Source organism: Lygodium microphyllum, chromosome 18, assembly GCF_053477565.2.
Source record: "Lygodium microphyllum isolate KBCC chromosome 18, Lygodium_microphyllum_v1.1.10, whole genome shotgun sequence".
NCBI classification, from domain to species: domain Eukaryota; kingdom Viridiplantae; phylum Streptophyta; class Polypodiopsida; order Schizaeales; family Lygodiaceae; genus Lygodium; species Lygodium microphyllum.
Window position 1 is genome coordinate 127,113,755 of NC_141152.1, and position 25,444 is coordinate 127,139,198.

A 25,444-nucleotide genomic window follows, 5' to 3' on the forward strand; every position below is an offset into this window, starting at 1 on the left:
CGGCGCTTGTGCAACAAGTTGTAGAGCCGCATGATCTTGTGATTTGATCACAAAGGAATGGCCAATTCCTCTAAATGAGATTGGCAGGTTCTTGCACAAGTTTATCTTGCAAAAGGATGAGAAGTCATTCTGACATAGCACCTTTCTTGGGAAAAGTGACCAAGATAAGGGGATTAGATAATTTCTTGGAAGCAAAAGAGCAATCAGTAAATTGGAATATGTAACATTCCCGATTACCAAGCATGCATGAACCTCCGCTTAATAGGAGGTCATTAATTGAAATATGGCATTTTTTTATATTGATTATCCCTCTCTCCTCCAGCCGATTGTCGTGTTTGAGGAGAAAGGAATAGCATGAGCCCTCAAGCTCCTTGTTGGAGCTCGCACATGCACGATGCCGCGTAGGGGAGGGAGGACCCCCTCACCTCACCTACATAAACCATGCGGGGGGGCCTCCCAAACATGGACAAAAGGAGACTCTTGCGTCTGAATTTTACCAAGCTTGGGGAAGGGGGCCGGGTCGTCACTGCCGTTAGGCTAGAGGGGGAAAAGGCTGGAGGAAGGAGCCGAGTCTCTGCTCGATGCCGCTGTCGTGAGAGGGAGAAGAAGAGTGGAGAGGAGGAGTGGAGTGCTGTCAAATTGAGGACCCGCTGCACACGTCGCCGCGTCTCTGCTCGATGCCGTTGTCGTGAGAGGGAGAGGAGGAGTGGACTGTTGCTGAATCGAGGAGCAGCTTCCATCATAATGCCCCGTCGTGTGTAGTAGCTGCCGTCCCAATCCGGCCATGTGCTAGGTCACAGATCATTAGAAGCTTCTAATGCTCTTAGAAGCTTCTAAAGGGGAGGGTCCTTAAGCCCCTTTTCCCCCCAATACAAAATTTCTTTCCTAAGGGCCCTTTCATACCCTTTTCCCCCCACACAAAAATAGTCTCTCCCAAGTGTCTTTTACACCCTTTTTCTCCCCCACATAAAGCCCCTCTTCAACGTCTTATACCCCCTTCCTTTCCCCCTTTTTCCACCTAGTGCATCCTAAGACTACCCCCCCGGGGATCAAAATAAAAAAACTCCATGCCCGCGGCTTTAATAAGCCTTACTTTAAAGAGGCTTTCCTACCCCCTTCCCAGGAATTGAACTCCATTCCCGTGGGTTTCCCCCTCCCCCACGAAAAATCCCTCTAAGGCCTTTTACACCCTTGTCCTTCTTTTCAATCCCTCAAAAATCCATTTATTATCCCTTTTTCTGTGGAATCCTTTAGTACCCCTTTTTCCCTTGGATTTCCTTCAATCTTCCAATTAGCTCGAGTGCTAAACCCCTTTCCGTGTATTCAATTTGCACCAGAGATTCTACGAAAGGAAGGAAATAACATTCATAAAGGATGGTGGAATTACAAAGGGAGTTTCGCAAAGTCGCATCCAAGACGGAAAGGCCACATTCGCGATGGCTCCTAAGAAAGCACAAGGCACATCCGCAGGAGGATCGTCTCCTAACATCCACGTGGACATCTCACCACAAGTCCAGGGTTTTCTTCCTAATTTCTATTTATGTCGTTATAAATCAATCGTGCGTGGATGATTTTTGAAGATAATATTCATTTTTTGTCTTAAATACTTTCGTTAATTTAAAAGAATTAGCTCACGACGGAAGAGTTCTGTCATTAGTTTTTTTTTTTTGTAAAACGGACAAAATAAAGGGAGCATAAATGCATTTCTAGCAAGTAGTTTTTATGCATTGCAATGAATTAAAATTAGATTAATGTCCATTTTTACAAAACGGAATTAAGATAGTGCACTTCGTTTAGCCATGGGAGTATAAATTGCATGTCGCATTATTAGGACATATCTTCTTCGCAATGAGTCATTATGGAAAGTGCTAATAATCCATAGGAAATTGCAAGGCATGAAATGATTCTTAAGTTGCATAACTCTAGTCAATTGGTATAAATATCAATTTTCAACTACCTAATTATTAGAAAAGGCTGCATGTTTTAGCATGAATCTTGTTCGCAAGTTATAGGATGATTAATTGGAATTAGGCTATAACCTAACCTATGCTTGATCTTAAACCGAAAAGTTAGGGTTTGAAAATCAACTTATGCGTAGACAATGAGTTATGTGGTCATGGAAATGATAGCCTAATTATCTTCAAGGATAGACAAGTTAAATTGGCATAAATCGAAACACCTAAGACATAAGCACATGTGAATAATCTGAGTTTAGCCTCCAACTTGGTCAAGCACTCTATGACACTTCTATGTTCTATGAGGGCTTGCTAGGTTGCTATCTCATATAAGGTTCTAGGATTTTCCCTAGGATTTAGCATAGCTAGGGGCTCAGGCCTAGATGAGCAAGATTGGTCACTGCTAGGATTGCTCGTGCTTTCGGGTCCATGTATCTCTTGAGGCTTTGCTGCTATTGTGTCATGATTCTTCTTAGATGTGACTGGTATAGTTTTGTCAACCTGTTGTGACAATGTTGTATCCACTCTTGATTGGTCAAAACACCATATTGAGGAATATGGGAATTTCCCATAAGTTTGGGACACGTGGTCAAATCTTTGGATTTGTCATAACTTGAACACTAGAGCTCCAAATCGAGCGCTCTATAGCTCAATAGATTCCATTTTTCAAGTGTTCCAATGATAGGTCATGTCATATGGTTTTTAGAAACTTATGGGCATGTTAACCTGGTACCACCTTTTTAGTATTCAAAAAAATGGGAATTGGGAGATTTCCAAACTCACTAATATTGTGTTTCAATGTAAATTGTGTTGTTAGTGGAATGAGTGTTGCAAGCAACCATTGATGGTAATGGTTGCTTCAACTTATTTGAGCACATGGATGTGTATGAGGTTTCACCACTGTTAGGAGAGATGGCAATGGGTTCATTTCCCAACCTTCTCTCTCTCTCTCTCTCTCTCTCTCTCTCTCTCTCGCTCTCTCTCTCTCGCTGTGTTCCCCCCTTTGCATACAGATCTTGGCTCAATTTGCTTTGTTTGTCTAGTTTTTCCCTCTTTCTTATGTGTTCTCTATTGGTTTTCTTTTTTCTTATTGTGTTTTTGCTTGCTCCTCTGTTCTTTTCATCCTCCTCTATTTCATAGTTTCTCTCTTTCCCTCTCTCTATCTCTCTCACCACCATCATCATCATCATTAGCAATTTCAACCTCATGTGGCATGGCAACTCAATGGCTCAGAGGCATTGTGAAGGATATCTTGTGAAGGATATCCCTTTGGGAGATTATTTGTTGATGGGAAATGTCCAAGGTAGGTTCCCCTTGAGAAAACCATAGCCTTGTCTTCTATGATTGCCCCTAAATTAGCTCGACATAGTGGTTGATTACGTTGTGCCACCAATAAACAAAAAATTTGGTTCTATGTATATGGATCAAGTGAACTTGGCAATTGAAGTTGTCACAGAGAGAGAGAGAGAGAGAGAGAGAGAGAGAGAGAGAGAGAGAGAGAGAGAGAGAGAGAGAGAGAGAGAGAGAGAGAGAGAGAGAGAGAGAGAGAGTGTGTGTGTGTGTGTGTGTGTGTGTGTGATCCTTCACATCCAAGAAGGCAAGTGTAGCAACTAGATTAGTGAGTTTTAGGAGGTCATGTGCATTGAGCACGGCACCAACCCCACAGGAACCGACCATGGCGACTTTGAGACTCCACTTGAGCAAATCACTATCTATTACAACAAACCGTAGCTCTGCAGGTTGCTACATCCCTAGTGATGTGCTTATGGACCCAGAGCTAGGCATCATAGACAACGTGAGAAGCAGTGTCGTGCCACTACGCAGACACAATGTGAGAACTATGGAGTGCATCATCATTTGACTTTCTTATTGATCTAGAGAGTCAATGTCATCTAAGTCATTGGTGCTAGTGTCCATGGCATGGATGGTCCAAAAATACTAGATTTTTGTACAATTTTATCCTACTTTTGATATGTTGGATATTATTTATTATAACTATCCTAAAAATATAGCAAAACTTCTAGAATAGGGTGGCACGCAAAAAGCAAGTTACTTTTTCAGTCAGTTTTGTGATTTTCCATGAAAAAGAAAAATGGGCAAAATCACGTGGAGTCACGATCATAGTTGACAGGTAGTAAACAACACTCTGAACTCAAAGAAAAAGAAGGAGTGATTTGGGAAATTCTTGAGCAACTATCCTGAAGTTTTACCCCCCTTTCGGAGCCAATAGAGCTATAAAATTTGGGTTCCGCGCAGTAGAGAGAAATCTATCATTTGATACATGTCTCTGGTCTACAAGGGAGCTCTAGGAGTTCTAATGCTTGGAGATTGTTTCTGAGTAGTGCCAGACAAGGAACTTTAGATTCTGTCAATACATAGTGATTTGATTTGATGTGCTTTGTATTTATTGTGTTTACCTCTTGTCTATTATTTTTCTTCTCTTCCATCTCCTATCCTCTACTTCCTTCTATCTTTGATCCCTACTGGATATGGCATTTTGATAAAAACCCCTTTGACATTGGTAAACCTGACGTGAAAGGTCATCAAAAGGAAAAACAAGATGGGAGAACCTTCGAGCACAATTTCCAATGATGTTTTGCAGTAGTTAGTGCAGAATATGAACATGCTCATGGAGGTACAACAATAATAACAGGTGATGCACACTTCTGCTCAAATAGAAACTATTGCGAATGCTCTGTAAAGCAGTTGAGCATTAGATGAAGTTATTCAATGGCAGTAATGTATTTGCATATGTACATGCCTATGCTCAAAAGATGTAATTATTTGGAGTGGCTCAACTTGCATGGAGCCAATATTATGTTCGGATCATTGTACATGAACTGAAAGCGCGAATTACTGAATTGTACATGCAGGATATTGACTGGGTAGCTTAAGACACTCAAGGAAGAATTTTACATTGAAGACACTAGCTTGATTACACGCCAGACTTTTCAGGAGTGGGTATTATACCCCAATAAGGGTCTTGTGACTACAAAATTGTTAAGAGAATTTGAAAGTCGATTTCAGTAGTTAGATCATCTTGCAGAATAGCAAGTTTTGGAAGTCAGTAAATTGAATTGTTTCTACAAGCAACAAATCTTGAGTCCAAGAGAAGCTTGAAGATTTGCAAGAGGACCAGACTACAGAGATAGGTCTTAAAAACAGAGTGGAGACATGTCAAGGAAGTTGTTACTACACTTGTTAAAAAGCATAGAAGAAGAGAAATATTGCATGTCTCTAGATTTCCCACTATTACAGGAAAAATAATTGATGTATCAAGTAAGCCCCCCACTTTTGTGGCTAACCCTATGTCTATACCTACTATTGTTCCCACTGTTAGGGAAGATGTATTAGATGAATTGGTTAAAGACATGTAGGATCTTGAATTGAAGGTCGCAAAATTGGATGAAAAAGAACAAGAAGAAAGGGGACGAGCAAAAACTCCTAAGTCGAGAAAAAAATGTATGTGGTGTGATAGTTTGCAACATGAGAGAAAGGATTGTGCTGCCTATCAGGAGGCCTTGGCACGACAACTCATGTTTTGAAAAGATGGCAAGATCCATGCACAAGAAATGGAATCGCCTCTTGCTTTGAATTCTAGGAAGGGAGGTATGCAAAAGTTGTTGGAAGAATTGGTTGTTCGAAATGCTTATGCGATTGTGCATGCTTCTACTTTTGGTCTATAGTTGGATAGAATGCATGGCCAAGTGATGGTAGTTCGAAGGCTACAATATGGACACATGCTTTACATGCAGCTGAAGAGAGGAAAGTTGCCGATAGTGAAATATCTCATGCAAGGCAAGAAATTAGTGACATAATTGGTTGGGAATCATTGGTAGATGCATATTTAGTGGATGCATATTTAGAAAAAGGGAAAAATACAGATGTACTTGTGGAAGAGAAACAGAACACAGATGAAGATAATGCAAGCATCTTTAAGGAAGTGACAAGAAGAAGCATGGATTTTCCTAAAGCTACAAATTAGCCACCTATCGAGCATGTTATGGAAGAGATTGGACAAGAACAAAAACAGGATAACAAGCAAAAGGGAAAATAGTTGGGATATAAGTTGCAGTTTGATATTGAGACAACTACCACAAATGCCTTGGAAGTTCTTGTAGTGGAAGAGTCAGCCATTGCATCTGCAAATTTTCTTAATGCATCTGAAGAGGTTTATAAAGATCATGTTTTACTTGATGCAAGGACTCAATCAGAGATTAGTGACTTGTTGGATGCACATGATTTGCATGATAAAGCTATCATTTCTTACGCAGTTCATGAGCTTGAGGATATGTCTTTAAAGGATGTTAGATGTAATGCTCCACAGTTGGAAAATGTTTTGAATGATTTGTTAGAGGCCTTGATAAGGTAACTCTAAGATGCTTCAAGGTATGAATTGCTTCACTATTTTTGGTGATGGTGAGAATGTGTTAGATGCAACTAAGGCTCAATTTATGTTTGATGTAGTACACAATTACCAGTATAAGCAGATTTCTATGTGTTCGACTTTGAAAGAGTAGGCATTCTACTATCTATTTGTTAATGGGTGTATTGGTGACATGTATATGGAGATTCAACAGCCTCTAGTGTATGATGCACACCCAAGGCCTTATGACCCTAGAGGAGGTACTAGGTGTGGTTCAGGAGTTATGTAGATTCTAGCTATTTTGATATATGATCCAGGGGGATGCTTTCTTATATGCATAATAAGCGGCAAGTTGACATTATGGGTGTTTGATATGGATGGTGCATTGGTGGCACATAATGGAGCATGTGCAGGTTCTCATCAAGGGATGGATATTGTGTCAATACGTGAACATAGTGTGAAAAACTCTGGAGTGCATCATCATTTGACTTTCTTATTGATCTAGAGAGTCAATGTAAGCTGAGTCATTAGTGCTAGTGTATGTGGTATGGATGGTCCAAAAATACTAGATTTTTGGACAATTTTAGCCTTTTTTTATATGTTGGATATTATCTATTGTAAATATCCTAAAAAGCTAGAGAAACTTCTAGAATAGGGTGGCATGCAAAAATCAAGTTTCTTTTTCAGTTAGTTTTGAATTTTTCATGAAAAAGAAAGATGGGCAAAATCACACATAGTCACGATCACAATTGACAGGCAATAAACAACACTCTAAACTCGAAGAAGAAGGAGTGATTTGGGAGATTCATGAGCATGTATCTTGAAGTTTTACCCTGCTTTCAAAGCCAATGGAGCCATTAGATTTTGGTTTCGAGTTGCAAACAAGAAGTTGTTGTTTGATACACGTTTTTGATCTATGAGAGGGAGCTCCAGGGAGATCTAATGCTTGGAGATGGTTTCTGAGTAGTGCCAGACAAGGAACTTCAGGTTCTGTCAATACATAGTGTTTTTGTGGACCACACCACAATTTTTGGGTACTCTAGACATTTAGGATGAAGTGTGAAAAACCATAGCAACACCCATTTACAAGGGAGGAGCAAGGTCTAAGAGATATTTGCTTGGTACTCCATGGAAAGGCCGAAAGAAAACTTGTAGGGAAGAAAGAAAATACATTTTCTCAAAAGCAATTGGGACTAAAGCCCTCACTAACTCCTATGAGTCCTTCTTGATGAGTTTACCTCTTAATTTTGACTAAGGATTGAAAACAAGTTGCCATTTTTATCCCCTTACCTCCAATTTGTCAAAGCCTCTTGCCATAGCTTGTGCGGTCTTCAAGAAAGCTACCATCCCCTTGTGGTACTCCATCATTATTCCTTACAGCTCATGTCCCTATTGTACCTATCTGAACTAGGGTTTTTTTTGTAAAATATAAATAGATGTGAGGAGAGAGAAGAAAGAAAGGTCCAAATATCTAAGCTTTGATACCAACTGTAATGAAGGAAACCTAGGAGAGAAGGGAGAGACTGCAAAGAGGAGAGAAAGAGGAAGGAGATGAGAGGAGAAGAGAGAGAAAGAGAAGGGAAGCCATGAAAGCTAGAAGGAAGGGCAAAAGAGAGACTTGATTATTGATAATTGATGCCCTAATTGGGTCTCTCAACACCTTATATACCCCGTCAGTATAATTGGGTATTCCCATGCTAACCCATGTTCTACTTGTCTATCCTCACTCTTTTACACAAGTCTAGAGACCGAGGATCTTCACAATCAAAGAGTACGCATGATAATGAAAACAAGAATAAGGACTATCATTACTATGAAAGTTATGGCCACATTGCTAAAGAGTGGTAGAATAAGCAAGCAAATCAAAGAGGTAAGTAGCAAAGACACTATACCTCATCCAATCATGCAAAGCATGAGAGTGGTGTGACAAGTTATTTTCTATGGCATATGTACAGAGCAAGGCTACTAAATAAGAAAAATCATATGACATTTGGTACATAGATTCAAGAGCATCAAATCATGTGACACCACATGGCAAGTGGTTTGATGAAATCAAAGAAGATACAAATGGTTATGTATGTACTAGAAATGACACCCAACATGACATAACCCATATATGAGTTCTTCCATTGGTTATGCCTAATGGCAAGAAGAAGAAATTATATGATATCTTGCATGTTCCATCAATCATGAAGAATTTGTTGTCTGTTGGTCAGATGGTTGAACAAAACTTGTAGGTATGGTTTACCAAAGATGGTTGTTTTATTAAGGAATATGGCAAAGACTGCAAGTTGATTGCAAATGAAAAAAGACATGGTAGAATGTTTACATTCAATGCAAATATTTGTGAGCTGAAAGCTACAATGTAAACAGCTCATGATGATGCAAGTGTCCAAGACATAGATATTTGGCATAAATGCATAGGACACATAAATGTTCAGAGGATGAAAAAGATGCAACAAAAAGATATTGTTTCAGGGTTGCCAAAGTTTAAATAAATTGATTTGGGACACATATATTCAATTTTTCAATTTGACAAACAAGCCCACTTTCCATTTGTCAGACGTACAAGGAATAGCAATAGACCCTTGCTTATTCATTCAGATGTATACAAAACTTTGCTTTAGTTTAGCAAAGCTAGATTTTTCGGCAGTTGACCGCGTGCAATCGATGTTTGCTTCTTCAGTAGACCCTCCAGAGGCGCTGCAATCAAAGCATAGTTTTTGATAAAGATCTTGTACCATCCTGTCAATCCAAGAAAACTACGTATTTCTTTGACATTTGTTGGTATTGGCCACTCCAGAACATCTCTGACTTTGGTCAGATCCACTGAGATTCCTTACGTTGATACGATGAATCCCAAATATTCAATCTGACGTTTGAAGAATGCACACTTCTTCATCTTGGCATAAAGCTTGTGTGCCGTCATTGTCTCAAGGAAATCCGAAGCTGGGTTTCATGATCATCTTCTTGTTTGGAGTAGACTAAGGTATCGCTAAATAATATGAGTACAAAGTCATCAAGATATGGCCTAAAGATATCTTGCATTAACCTATTGAAGGTGGCAGGTACATTCGTCAGCCGGAATGACATGACGCTAAATCTGACCGAAGTCGAATTCCACATTACATCACATGTCCACTTCAGCTTTTATCCAAGTGACCAAATCACTTAACTTCTTTATCAATACTCACAGTCAAGACAATCATTGATTTAAAAAAACGTCTTATTCCATTCATATGGGCATAGCCCTTTCGAGTACAATCATTCTTGGAGAGATGGAATAAGCTGATACATTAATTCGAGGAGAATAAGATGTTATTGCATTCAACTATATGGGAATTGTGTAATAGTATGGATTGGGATAATGGATTTTTAGAAATCAATAAGACATTGGAAGATTAGGGTATCATCTCCTTTGATATCCGTTCGTCTCATGACGTCCCTACACCTTGATCCTGTTGGCATGGATTATTCGGGTCACTTCCTTGTACACATACATGTTCTGCTTGACCGTTCAACCTCCGACATGTAGGGTTGCATTTATGTGAGCCTCAACAAAGACAAACAGCTTCACGATCTTTAAGTCCTCCATCCACTTGATTCTCTTCAAGTTGGTTCGAAGGTACGCAAGTTGGTGGGCAGCTATGTAATAGATTCCTAAATCACCCATCCATCTTTGTTCCACATACAGAGGCGATGGATTGTAAATGTGGTCTAGGATGTTTATCATATCGATCCTTCATTGATAATCTGAGGCATGCATCGCGATCGTAAACATGAACTAGAACACCATGAATCTGTTCCATGCTTTATGACTCTTCAAGACAGCCTCAATAAGTAAGAAAATATTCTTAATAGCAACATTTGCTTTACTTCTTCTTATTAAGTTTCCTTATAAGGACAGATCCTTCGTTGGTTCACTCTGATACCAACTGTAACGTGTCCACATGTTTGCTTGTAGGACACGTCTTAGCAGCCCATCGGGAAGAGGGTCTAGAAAGCTTCGCTCGGCACTTCCATGGAATGTTACGGGGTTTCCGATCTAGGTCTTTCCGATTCTGCCACATAGCGGACATATTCCGTCCATTCCCACTTAGGACCGACCTGAATCAAGGTTTCCTTAATGGTCAAGTTCTTAGAGAGTATCTAGCGTCGAACCCCAGGCAAACTACTTTACGCAGAAATGCCAGGGTCGAAGCGGGTTCATGTTGCACTTGGCTCAAGGAGAATGGGAAACGAGAGGGATGTAAAGCTCGAACTCTCTGCCCATAAGGCATAGTCTCATTACGTTCCCCTAAAACAACATAAAGCGGGATTCTCGTAACCTAGACTCTAGGTCAACACCCTTGCTGCTCATTTCCATTGAGAAAGGTTCCATGCTGTCGATTTCTTTTGAGAAAAATTCCTGGCCAACCGGGACCACCCACCAGTAGGACAGACCCATGGCCACATCCGCACTTTCCTCATGGTTGCTATAGTTGTCTAATTACCTACTACATTTAGTTAGACATGCAAAAATAGCTTCCTTACTTAACCAATTAGACACATGTTCCTTCACGTAATCTTAGCACTTGACATAGAAAAACAGTGTTAAACAAGTTCCTTTCCAATAGGTTATCTTATTTATATTTCGAATACATCCATATAATCGAGCCCATAGGCTATTCCATAATCCACCCGAAGGTAATCCATAATCTGCCCAAAGGCAATCTAGCAATCCACAGGGATTACTAATCCAAGATTCCGCCCGTAGACTAGTATGCTTGTCTCTAGATCCAATCCCGAGTCGCGTTGGCCTCTTGTGCACGGCCTGGAAGGCAAGGGATTTACGGCCAGAGCCCCCCTGGCACCCAAGCGTCCTCCTGCTCCAAGTAGTGCCCAATGGAGAGACCTCACGTGGCGGGTTCGGTCCACGTTCCTGACATAGCTAACAACCCCCTTGGTTAGGGTCAGGCAGACAATGGGGGGTAACTGATGGTGCCTCTCCCTTCAGGCCTTCAACTTGAAGCATTAATTATGTTTCGATCTTTAGTTCCTTGAGCAAACAATGCAAACAACGCTCCTAAACTGTTACAAACACAATCAATCAAGTGGTTGTTTATTTGGCCAACTGCTAAGGAGTTAATCCTTTTCTCCGAATGCATCCAACATTGAATCCGGGATCAATTGCAACTTGGCAATATCCCTAAGGGTTTGTTTGTTTACCCTTTTATCCTTGGGTCAGGGTCATACCTTGTCAACCCAAATTAACCAACACCTTAGGTTTCATATATTGACAATAAATCCTGGCGACCATGTCGCTCTAACTTAATTGATTCTTTGCTTACCAAGAAAATACATAACTTTCCTTAACTTGGCAAATCAACCCAAGGAAGGTGGTGTAACTGAATGTCTACTCATCCTCTTGCAAGTAAGACTTGCGCTAGAACCTGCCCACCCCATTCCAAGGAGTGGCAAACCTCCCTTGTGATTAAACCGCAAAGCCATGCGACGTTGCAACTTATTGCACAAGTGTCACACCTAGCTCATGGGATCATTTCACCCATTGAATGGCATTTCCTGGTCAAGGAATTATGTTTAGTTAAGATGTAGGGTTTCGGGTGTCTTCTTACCCAACCCAACCCTAATTGTACTAGGCCTACAACGTTTGTTCTTAGGGTTTCCAAATTGAATCCGAGTTTTAGCATTAGGTCAATCGATCCTTAGGGTAGAAACCCTAGATCTTTAGTGTATGGGCATTCACCTAACCCAACCGTTCCGTGCATGTGGTTAGGATCCTTTAGGTTTGAGGGTCTCGACTTGGTGACCAAGTTCGATATTGGGTAGAATTTCTAACATGCTAAACCCTAGCTAGTACTTGGGGTGTTTATCGTATCGACTAAATTATGCCTATACGAATCCCTTGAGGGTTAGGTGACTTAGCTTAATTGGACTACTTATCTTGTGACAAGGAACGATCCTTTCCTAGAGATGCTAAACTAGTTTTGAAGGTATAAATAGTTGCAAGACATCACAATACATCTAAACAAGCGATTCATTACTTCTACGCACCAAAAGGCTTGCAATAACCCTATCTTTTCTTGCTAAAGTGATTATGCATGACAATTTGGAGAATAACTTACATAGGACCTACTAGGATTTACATCAAGGAATTATGTCTACAACCTTTATTTCATGCTTTGATAAGCGATGCAACCTTTCCTAAATGCAACTCTTGATTAAATGAATTTTTCGCATGACAAATATGTAACATGCAACCCTTTTCTAGATATAACATTGTTAATGAAGTTCATGTGACATGCAACCTTTAATCCGTTCGACAATATCTTCACATGCAATGTGCAAGTCTATGGTCCCATTTCCATGCTATGCAATGGACGTTAACAATTCTTTCCACGCAAGCCATAACAAGGAGGTTATTGACTAAAAGCAAGATACGCTTGTTCTTTCACGGCCAAACAAGCATGCACTTAACAACTTCATCTTTTAACCGTATTCAATATGCATTTAGGCTTGTCACTTTGAAATGCACGAAAAGGCAACATGCTACTAAGCTCGTAAGATGGATAGGTAATTTACATTCATAACATTGGAAACACAAATAACCCAATTGCATGTCATGCATTAATTCTAGTAAGTTGTTCGGGTAGGCAATTTTCCCCAAATGCATTTTAACTAGGCTAGGTGAAAAAACATGCATAAGTGCTTCCTTTCCATGAAAGTTATCGTGCTTAACGCATTTCTTTTACGTGGAATTAAAACTCGTGGAACCTGGGCTTGAGGGCTCGTGGCAATGTCCACGTGTATGTTCGGGGAAGAACCTCTCGTGGGTGCTCCTTGCATCTTCTTAGGAGCCATCGTAGACGTAGTGTGTTTATGGACTCTGCGGATTCATTCTAGCCTTTACTCTTGCTCTCCGAGGCTGCCTGTAGGTCGATGCCTTCTCCCTTGCATAGGAATTGGAGCTTTACGAGCCCAATTTTTGAAACCGGGGAGGGCACGTAAAAACAGGGCTTAAGGAAGCCCCTTGTGGAAGCTTCCAAGTCCGCTTGCTTTCTCCCTTGTGCACGAATTACCCTTTTATAGGGTGTGGATATTAAGACCCCACGAAATAGACACGTGCACAAGGCTTATGGGCCTTATCCTTACTGTATCTCTTGGAGGGTCTAGATATTATGTGATTTTTGTGGATGATTTTAATAGTATAATTCAATATAAATTCTAAAACATAAAAATGAGGTTTTGGATAGCTTTCTAGATTTCAAATATCATGCAAAGAAAGAGGTTAAGTGTTATATCTCATGCCTACAGTGTGATGGTGGTGATGAATGTGTCAAGGAGTTTGACAGGTACTTGAGTAAGCATGGGATCAGGAACAATTGACATGTAGTTATACTCTACAACAAAAGGGAGTGGCTGAATGGAAAAACATGATGATTATGGAAGCAACCACGGCAATGCTAAATGAGAAGATATGCATCTTTCATACTAGCTTGAAGTAGTTCTAAGTGTTGTTTATGTCATGAATTTGACACTAACAACTAGCATACTTGAGAAGACACCATATGAGTAGCTTTATGGATATAAGCCTAACATTAGGCACTTGAAAGTATTTTGTGTCATTCCATATGTCCACGTACCTAATGAGAAACTAAAGAAGCTTGATCCAAAAGTAGTAAAGGCTATCTTTATTGGTTACTCATAGGAATAGAAGTCTTATAAGTGCTATGTTTCATCTACTCATGAGACTTTGATCAATTAGGATGTATTATTTGATGAGCTAGCATCCCGGTGTAACGTGTCCACCTGTTTGCTCATAGGACACGTCCTAGCAGCCCATCGACAAGAGGGTCTAGATAGCTCCACCCAGCACTCCCATGGAATGTTATGGGGTTTGCGATCTAGGTCTTTCCGAGTCTGCCACGTAGTGGAAGTATTCCGGCCATTCCCACTTAGGACCAACCTGAATCTGGGTTTCCCTAATGGTCAAGTTCCTAGAGAGTATCTAGCGTCGAACCCTAGGTGAACTACTTTACGCAGAAATGCCATGGTCCAAGCGAATTCATGTTGCACTTGGTTCAAGGAGAATGGGAAACGAGAGGGATGGAAAGATCGACCTCTCTGCCCATCAGGCATAGTCCCATTCTGTTCCCCTAAAATAACATAAATCGGGATTCTAGTAACCTAGACTCTAGGTCAATGCCCTTGCTGTTTATTTCTCTGGTGTCGATTTATTTTGAGAAAAGTTCCCGGCCAACCGAGACTACCCATCCATAGGACGGACCCATGGCCACATCCACCGCACTTTCCTCATGGTTGCTTTAGTTGTCTAATTACCTACTACATTTAGTTGGACATGAAAAAACAACTTTCTTAATTAACCAATTAGACACCAGTTCCTTCACATAATCTTAGCACTTGACATAGAAAAACAGTGTCAAACAAGTTCCTTTCCAATAGGTTATCTTACTTATCTTTGGAATACATCCATATAATCGAGCCTGTAGGCTAATCCATAATCTGCCCGAAGGCAATCCATAATTTGCCCCAAGGCAATCCAGCAATCCACAGGGATTACTAATCCAAGATTCCTCCTGTAGACTAGTATGCGAGCCTCGAGATCCAATCCCAAGTCAGGTTAGCCTCTTGTGCAGGGCCCGGAACGCAAGGGATTTATGGCCAGAGCCCCCCCTAGCACTCAAGCGTCCTCCTACTCCAAGTAGTGCCCAATGGAGAGACCTCACACGGTGGGTTCGGTCCATGTTCCCGATGCAGCTAACAAACCCCTTAGTTAGGGTCAGGAAGACAGTCGGGGGTAACGGATGCTCCCTCTCCCTTCAGGCCTTTAGCCCCTGAAGCATTAATTATCTTTCGATCTTTAGTTCCTTGAGCAAACAGTGCAAATAGTACTTCTAAACTGTTACAAACACAATCAATCCAGTGGTCATTTATTTGACCAACTGCTAAGGAGTGAATCCTTTTCTCCGAATGCATCCAACATTCAATCCAGGATCAATTGCAACTGGGCAAGATCCCCAAGTTTTTTTGTTTACCCTTTTATCCTTGGGTTAGGGTCATACGTTGTCAACTGAAATTAACCAACACCTTAGGTTTCATAAATTAATAGTAAATCCTGGTGACCATGTCGCTCTAACTTGATTGATCCTTTGCTTACCAAGCAAATACATAACTTCCCTTAACTTGGCAAATCAGCCCAAGGAAGGTGAGGTAACTGAATGTCTACTCATCCTTTTGCAAGTAAGACTTGCGCTAGAACCTGCCAACCCCGTTCCAAGGAGTGGCAAACCTCCCTTGTGATTAAACCACAAAGCCATGCAACGTTGCAACTTGTTGCACAAGTGTCGCACCTAACTCATGGGATCATTTCACCCATTGAACGGCATTTCCTGGTCAAGGAATTATGTTTAGTTAAGATGTAGAGTTTGGGGTGTCTTCTTACCCAACCCAATCCTAATTGTACTAGGCCGACAACATTCAGTCTTAGGGTTTCCAAACTGAATCTGAGTTTTAGTATTAGGTCGATCGATCCTTAGGATAGAAACCCTAGATCATTAGTGTATGGGCATTCACCTAACCCAACCATTCCGTGCATGTGGGTAGGATCCTTTAGGTCTGAGGCTCTCGACTTGGCGACCAAGTTCGATACTGGGTAGAATTTCTAACGTGCTAAACCCTAGCTAGTACTTGGGGTGTTTATCCTATCGACTAAATTATGCCTATATGAATCCCTTGAGGGTTAGGTGACTTAGCTAAATTGGACTACTTGTCTTGCGACAAGGAACGATCCTTTCCTAGAGATGCTAAACTTGTTCTGAAGGTGTAAATAGTTGCAAGACGTCACAATACATGTAAACATGCAATTCATTACTTCTACGCACCAAAAGACTTGCAATAACCCTATCTTTTCTTGCTAAAGTCATTACGCATGACAATTTGGAGAATAACTTACATAGGACCTACTAGGATTTACATCAAGGAATTATGCCTACAACCTTTATTTCATGCTTTGATAAGCCATACAACCTTTCCTAAATGCAACTCTTGATGAAATGAATTTTTCGCATGACGAATATGTAACATGCAACCCTTTTCTAGATATAACATTGTTAATGAAGTTCATGCGACATGCAACCTTTAATCCGTTCGACAACATCTTCACATGCAATGTGCAAGTCTATGGTCCCATTTCCATGCTATGCAAAGAACGTTAACAATTCTTTCCATGCGAGCCATAACAAGGAGGTTATTGGCTAAAAGCAAGATACGCTTGTTCTTTCACAGCCAAACAAGGATGCACTTAACAACTTCATCTTTTAACCCTAGTCAATATGCATTTAGGCTTGTCACTTTGAAATGCACGAAAGGGAAACATGCTACTAAGCTCGTAAGATGGATAGGTAATTTACATTTATAACATTGGAAACGCAAATAACCCAATTGCATGTCATGCATTAATTCTAGTAAATCGTTCTAGTAGGCAAATTTTTCCAAATGCATTTTAACTAGCCTAGGCGAAAAACCAGACATAAGTGCTTCCTTTCCATGAAAGTTATCATGCTTAATGCATTTATTTTACATGGAATTAAAACTCGTGGAACCTGGGCTTGAGGGCTCGTGGGAATGTCCACATGTATGTTCGGGGAAGAAACTCCCGCGGGTGCGCCTTGCATCTTCTTGGGAGCCATCATAGACGTAGTGTGTTTATGGACTTCAGAGATTCCTTCTAGCCTTTACTCTTGCTCTCCGAGGCTGCCTGTAGGTTGATGCCTTCTCCCTTGCGTAGGAATTGGAGCTTTACGAGCCCGATTTTTGAAACGAGGGAGGGCATGTAAAAGCAGGGCTTAAGGAAGCCCCTTCTGGAAGCTTCCAAGTCTGCTTGCTTTCTCCCTTGCACATGAATTACTCTTTTACAAGGTGTGGATATTAAGAGCCCAGGAAATAGACGCATGCACAAGGCTTATGGGCCTTATTCCTAGAAGATTCTAAGGAAGCTTTTGTGACGTGGGAGGAAAGGTCGATGATTGGTGAGAGGGGATGACGATAAAAATAGGGGATGGAGATGATGATGGAGGCCATGGAGTTGAGGATGGCAGCAACGCAGCTGCAACGACGGCAGTAGGCATGTGGTGGCGGCGGAATGGAGACGGCAACGGCATTACGCACGGCAGCCTCTTCTCTAAATTTCCTCCTTTTTGTGCCTCTACTCTCTCTCTCTTCACTCCCTTAGCACGACCCCTTCCTTTCCTTGTCTCCCCCTATTTGTGCAGCACGGCAGCCCTCCCTCCCTTGTCTCCTACCTTTGATCGTGCGTCCTCTCCAATAGCACAACAGCATCCTTTGGCTTCTCCTCCTTTTTTCTCCACTTGACCAGGGGGGGATTGAGAGCGGAGTTTTGAGCCCGGAATGTGCCTAAAAATTGCCAAAAAATCCAAAATTTAGGGGATAAATCTTCGACATCGAAGGCGGCGATTGTAGCTAGGACTATTTTAAGCACCAAGTGAAAGACGACTTTCAAAAGGCGCCCAAGTGACACTTGTGGATTTTTTATAATTTTTTCGACTGCCGTGCGGGATGCTGGAGCTGGCAGTCATCAGTGCGGGACCTCAAGACGGATGCGTAGAATTTTTCAGAGGTCCAATCGGACCCCGGACGCAAAAGATACCAGAAATTGGCCAAGAATGAAGAGGTGGAAAAAAAATTTAAGGCTAAAGGCGGTGCCCTTTGGGAGGGGGCACCCCCCCTCTTTTTTTTCGTGGCGTGGCGGCAGCATGTTGGCGCCTGATCAATGTGCAGAAAAAACGCCCCCCTCCCTCCCAAATTGAAGAGATGGCTTCAACAGAAGCCATGCAACAAATCATAGCCGGCAAATCCTCCTTCTTTCCTAATCCTATCGCCGCCCTTTGCACAAGATATGGCTGATCGAATGGAGAGATCAAAATCTAGTCTTTCTCTCTCCTCCCTCTCTCTCCTCTCCATGGGCTGTTCATGCGCACTATCTTGAAGGAGGAATTGGGAAGGAGATTGAAGAAAACGATGATGGAGATTGATGGAGATGCTGAATATTGATGTGCAGCATTGGATTGAGAGCAATGGAGGCTCCGTCCACTGGTCACTCAGTCATTTAATGCGTCTCGGGTTTCCTAAAAACACGATATGACTATTTTTATGAAGGAAATGAAGGTTTTTTGGTATTTTATGATGGAAATGATGTTTTTATTTGATGAAATTTTTTTTGAGTGTTGGTTGCATCATGATTAATTTTTATTTATCAAAAATTTCTGATTTTTCATTACATACGCTATTTAAATTCCCGCAAAACCCGAAATGCGGGTTTTAAGCGGTAAAATGATAGTTTTGTTGTTTCGAGTGGGTGAAATGTGTTCCTATGGGGGGGAAACGGAAAATAAATTGAATGTTAGTACGTTGAGGTGATTGGAATAAGAAAAATCAGAAAATAGCATATTTTATTGACAAATAAATCGAGAAAATGAGAAAAAATAAGGAGAGAATAGAAATACGCCTCACAAAAATAAGGAAAAATATAATGAGTGTTTGTGGACGTATGGTAGTGGCAAAGCATGAGGTTTAGCCCCAGTTTGCCCTATCTCTTTGTCAAATTTTGTGATTTAATGCTTTTCATACATCAAAACATGACAAAATGAACCTCTACACCTATGCAACAAAAGCAATACCTAAACGTAGGGGGTGGGATGTTTGAATGGTGTGATTTGCATACTGATTGTTGCTGATTTTCTGATGCATATCATGATATAGAGTTTGTTGTATTTTAATTAAGAGGATAGTAGCACGAGTTTTGTCTCGGTGCTATCCTTACATCGCCACAACGAGTCAGTGAATGAGCATTAGAAAGCCTGGTTGTGCACAACACGTTTCTAATTAAAAATTATGGTTGAGCACTTTAGGATCTTCCACTTTTGCATGTGCATGTCACCCATGGTATTAGAATACAAAGAACTGGATACATAACACCTGTTTTTTATGACGATGACCCATGCTTGAGTGTGGAAAGGCAACCTAAGCCATAGGATAGACGTTTGTTTCTTGGGGGATTATTTGGTAAGGACACATGGTATCTCCTGGAATACTTTCAAAATGAAAGAGTGGAGTTTGTTCGTTTGTTCTATATGTTGAGCTATGCATCAAGGGGCCAATCCTTGCGATGTAGGAGAGCTGCACTAGGGCCACAGTGGTTCCACCGAGAGGTTGCCTCCCATGTATGTGATTATCGTGGCATTTATTGCCAATGTGTATGGGTTCTCCCTCTGTGGAGTTTATAGAAAGGAAAACGTTGGACTACAAAACTATAAACGCATAGATTAGGCTTTAGGACAGTTCGTCCTTTAGTAGTAAATAGACACTCCTGGCCCGCGAGGCCGTGTGGGTGTGTTTGTCTATTATGAGCATGAGGTCCGGCTAGTGTCATAGCCAGTGCCAGCCCATTTGAGGTCCCTTCAAGGGTCATATAGGCCTAAGGGGGGGGGGGGGGGGGGGGGGGGGAGGGAGAGGTAGCCACATACGTGGCGGGTGCATGCCTCTCCCTCCGCATGCTCCCCACACACCTCACTTACTTCTTCTCACACTCCCTCTCCTCCAGCCATGCATCGACTGGGGGAAGGGATAATTAGTATAAAAAAAAATTGCCTAAATTTCCACCATTTTTAATTTCCCCTTTTTCCCTAGAAGGGAGTTCTTATGTGGCTTTGCAGTTATAATCCCCAGCCTCATTTGCACAATGCGGATGGACTCGTTATTGCACGTGCGGGGTAACCACTTGGCCACCATCATTAGTCAACGCGAGAGATGACTTTGCACAGCTTTTATGCGGGTGTGCAATTATCAAAGCTCATTAATATTTGGAGCAAAAATATTACATTCTCTCCCCCTTAGAGGAATCGAGATTTCCTCATCTCAAGAAGAACTGGGGGTGTTGTTGGTTGAGAGTGCTTTCATCCATCCAAGTGGCATCCTCCTCGGGATAATCCTTCCACTGGATGAGACATTCTCTCAAGGTTCTGGATCTCAATTGTCTTTCCCTAACATCTAAGATCCTGTCAGACCGTAGCTCAAGGACTCCTTGGCTAGGTATTACAACCCATTGATCATCAAGTACATGGCTAGAATTTGGTACATACTTCTTCAATAGGCTGATATGAAATACATTATCAATCTTTAGGTTCTCAGGGAGTTGCAGCCTATAAGCATTGGGTCCTAGGTACTTGAGAATCTTGTAGGGACCACAATACCTTGGACTTAGCTTTTTTCATTCACCTAAGGATAGGGAACTCTTATTTGGGCGTACGCGAATGAAGACCATATCTCCTTCAGCGAAGGTTCTATCTTGATGTTTCAAATCGGCATATTCCTTCTGTCTATCCTTGGTGGCTTGAATGTCCTGTCTTATTGACTTCATTTGGTCGTTCATATCTTCCAGCATCTACTTTGAAGCTTCAACTCTTAGGGTTGGATCCGAGAAGTTTAAAGGACTTCGACAATCGTGCCCATACAATGCTTGAAAAGGGGTCATCTGAATGCTTTGTTGATAAGAAGCATTGTAGGCAAACTCAACCAATGGTAAGTATTGAATCCACCTTTTTGGTTCACGACAGCAGTGTGCCCTTAGCATATCCTCAATGACTTGGTTGACTCGCTCCGTTTGACCATCGGTTTGGGGATGGTAAGCTGTACTAAAAAAGAGTTGAGTCCCAATGGCTTCAAAGATAGCTCTCTAGAAGTGTGATGTGAAGAGAGAATCACAATCACTAATGATTCTTCTGGGTAACCCATGTAGTTTGAATATCTCCTTGATGAACAACCTTGCAATGTCTGAGGCTTTATAGTTTGTCTTAACAAGAACAAGATGTGCAACCTTGGTAAGCATATCCACCACAACCATAATGGAGTTGTATCCTCCTTGAACTTGGGGTAGGCCAACAACAAAGTCCATACTGATGAATTCCCATTTCATTTGGGGAATGTCAAGTGATTGCAACTTTCTTGGCATTTTGACATGTTCGGCCTTAATGCATTGACAAGACAAACACTCAGTGACATATTTGAGAACGTCACCTTTAAGCCTCTCCCAATAGTAGCTCTTTATGACTGCATTGAGGGTCTTGGCATAGCCAAGATGTCCCGAGAAAGAGGAGTCATGAGCTTCCCAAAGTATCTTTTGCTTGAGTGATTGGCTTTCCAGTATACGTAATCTCATTCTATAGTAGACAAGTCCACTATTGATAGAGAATTTTGGATACTTAGCCTGTAGCTTCGGGTCTTGATCCTTGATAGGGATCTCCCTTAGCATCTTCTAATAGGTTGGATCATGGCATGCCTCTTATCTAGCTAGCTCAAGTATCGGGTTGTTTGGCATGGATACCTTTGTGGCTAGGGATCTAGCTGCTGATGGATCTTGCAAAATTAGAAAATTTAGAAATGCCTTGCGACTGAGTGCATCGGCAACTACATTCTCCTTTCCAGGCCGGTATTTGATTTCAAAATCATACTCCTCCAGCACTTCAATCCATCGACATTGCCTCATGTTGAGCTTGTTCTGGATAAAGATCCACTTGAGAATTTTATGATCCGTCACTAGGGTAAACTTGTTACCCAACAAGTAGTGTCTCCAAAGCTTTAGAGCATGGATGACAGCTAACAGCTTTAGATCATGGGTAGCATAATTGTTCTCATGGCTCTTCAATTTTCTTGAAGAGTATGCTACAGGATGACCTTCTTGCATAAGCACACATCCTAAGGTAAGCGTGCTAGCATCAGTTACTACTTTGAACTCCTTATTGAGGTTCGAAAGTTTCAGGATAGGTGCTGACATGGGAGGAAAGGGTAATGATTGGCGAGAGAAGATGACGATGAAAAAACGGGATGGAGATGATGATGGTGGCCATGGAGCTGAGGATGGCAACAACACAGCTACAACGGTGGCAATAGGCGTGTGGTGGTGGCAGAATGGCAGCGGTAGCGGCAGCACACATGGTAGACTCTTCTCTAATCCTCCTCCTTTTTGTGCCTCTAATCTCTCTCTTCACTCCCTCAGCACAACGCCTTCCTTTTCTTGTCTCCCCCCGTTCGTGCAGCATGGCATCCTACCCTCCCTTGTCTCCTACCTTCGATTGTGCCTCCTCTCCAATAGCATGACAACATCCTCTCGCTCCTCCTCCTTTTTTCTCCACTTGACCAAGGGGGGGGTCATATAGGCCTAAGGGGGGGGAGAGGTAGCCATATACGTGGCGGGTGCATGCCTCCCCCTCCACATGCTCCCCACACACCTCACTTACTTCTTCTCACACTCCCTCTCCTCCAACCATGCATCGGCTAGGGGAAGGGATAATTAGTAAAAAATTTACCTAAATTTCCACCATTTTCAATTTTCTCTTTTTGCCTACAAGGGGTTTTTTACGTGGCTTTGTGGTTTTAATCCCTGGCCTCATGGACACGTTATTGCACGTGCGGGGTAACCACTTGGCCACCGTCATTAGTCGATGCCGGAGATGACTTTGCATAGCTTTTGGGCAAGCATGCGGTGATCAAATCTTTTTAATATTTCGAGCAGAAATATTACACCCGATATGGTACCATGTAGGTATAAGTTCATGATGAATCTTCACAAAGTATATATGATGCTGAAAATGAAATGTAGGATGCTACCACTACTACTAGATCTACACATGATGTATCTAATAGTGTGAGTCCTTGGACAGGTAGATTACGTAGTCATGGATCTCATTCCATTGACACTGATATGTAAATGAGGGGGAGATGGGACATGGATAAAGGCAAAGGGAAGACACTTGATGATGTTACATGTCCATTGACATTAGGGTATGATTCCACTGATAGTCGGAATACTGAGTTTGGAATACATGTAGTTCTTATCCTTCGTGTTAAGCAAGTGTGTGTACCACCTCATGAGAGAGTGGAATCACATAGTGCACCTCAACTATACAAAGATTGCAGACAGAAAGAAAACCTTTCGATAGATTTACTTATAGTGGGTGCTCAGCTAAACACTATGCATATATGATAGAAGTAATGAGGTAGAAAGAACCCGCGTCATTTGCAGAATTAGTTAAGGATGAGAAGCGGTGTAAAGAAATGGATGCAGAGTATGATTCCTTGTTGAAAAATCGAACTTGTGATTTAGTTAAAAATCTACCTAAAGGCAAGATGTCTATTGGATGAAATTGGATTTACAAATTCAAACGTAAATCAAATGGCTCACTTGAGGGATACAAAGCTAGGTTGATTGTTAAGGGTTATGCTCAATATTACAGACTAGACTATGAAGAGACTTTTAGTCCTATTGCAAAGATGGCAATTGTATGGACTGTCATTGTAGTAGTTGCATCCAAAGGCTGAAATCTATATAAGATCAACATAAAGAATGCTTTCTAAAATGGTGATTTGATTAAAGAATTCTATATTATAAGCCAAAAGAATATATACATGTTGAATATACATCTTATATTTGTAGATTGAAGAAAGCATTGTATGGACTGAAGCAAGCACCATGGGTATGGAATGCAAAGATCAGCTCATTCTTGCAAAATCTTGGATTTCAAATGGGTAAAGCTGATGATAGCCTCTTTACTAAGAAGACAATTAATGGCTATGTGAATTTGGTGATGTATGTAGATGACTTGGCCATTATAGGTAATGACACACAAGGCATTGATGAGATCAAATCTATGCTATGGGAAGAGTTTTAGATAAAAGATTTTGGGGAGCTGAAAATTTTCCTTGGTATTAAGGTCATACGGATACCTCAAGGAATATGGATCTTACAAAAGCAGTATGCACATAATATGCTAAAAAATTATGGTATGTTGGAGTGCAAGCCCATGGATACTCCACTAGAGCAAAATGTCAAGTTGACAATTGATACACTGGAAATGAGATATAGATAGATGGTTGGTAGCTTGATTTATCAGTTCATGCAAAGGCCGAGAAACTATAAGAAGGATTATGAGGTTTGTGAAGGCTACACTATATTATGGGCTCTTTTATGAGTATAGTAAGCCTTCTGAGCTTACAAGACACAATGATGCAGATTGGGCTAGGCATACGATAGAAGATCGACAAGTGGATATGTATTTGGTCTTGGCAGCAACATGATTCACTACAGCAGTATAAAGAAACCTAGTGCGGCTCTTTAGAGTATTGAAGCAGAATACAGAGGTGCAACCTTAGTTGTATATGAATTTATACGGCTAGTTAAGATGTCAAATGACTTAGCAACACATGTGGATAAACTAGCCAAGTTATATTGTGATAATATGAGTAGTGTGTTTCTAGCAAGTAATCTTATTTATCATGCTAAATCAAAATACATAGAAGTGCATTACCATTTCTGTAAAATATTACACGACGCAGCGAACAGAATCTAAGAAAGAGATAGAGAGTACACAACAGATAAGAGGAGAATCAGTAAATTCTTTAGCTCCAAACAACTGACACAAAGATGGCTCTGTCCACCCTTGTGCTTCCACTGTGTGAAGCTTAGATGGTGATCTAGATAGAAGGTAGGTGAAGAGCTTAAGGCTAGTTGGAACAACAACTCTAACTGGGTGAAAGATGAATGATGGATGGCTATGAAGGGGTTTAGCTTTTATAGCCCGTGAAGGCTGTTAGGTCGGCCTGACCGATCTACCATATGAGCCTCCACTAGTCAGCCAGGGAATATTCTAAGGAATATTTCCTTTACCACAATAGGGGCCCCTTTTAACTCCCTTACCCCGCAACTCGATGTACAAGTCAGGACTCAACCAATGTTCGGGCTCACATTTGGCTTCTCCTCATAATGGGGCCCTTACAACTTTGAGCACCATGGATCATTGGTGGCACCTAATGAGGGTGGGGCATTGATCATATCTAACACCCCCCCTCAATGTCCACCCATAGGTGAACTATCTCCTCAGCCCAATGCCGAGTCTCTGAAGATGAACTTGAAGCAGATCCTTCATAAGTGTTTTGGTGAAGATATCTGCTCCATTCTCCTCTGTTGGATAGTAAACTAGTTCCACTATCCCATCCTCCATCAAATCACACACATAGTGATACTGGATCTCTA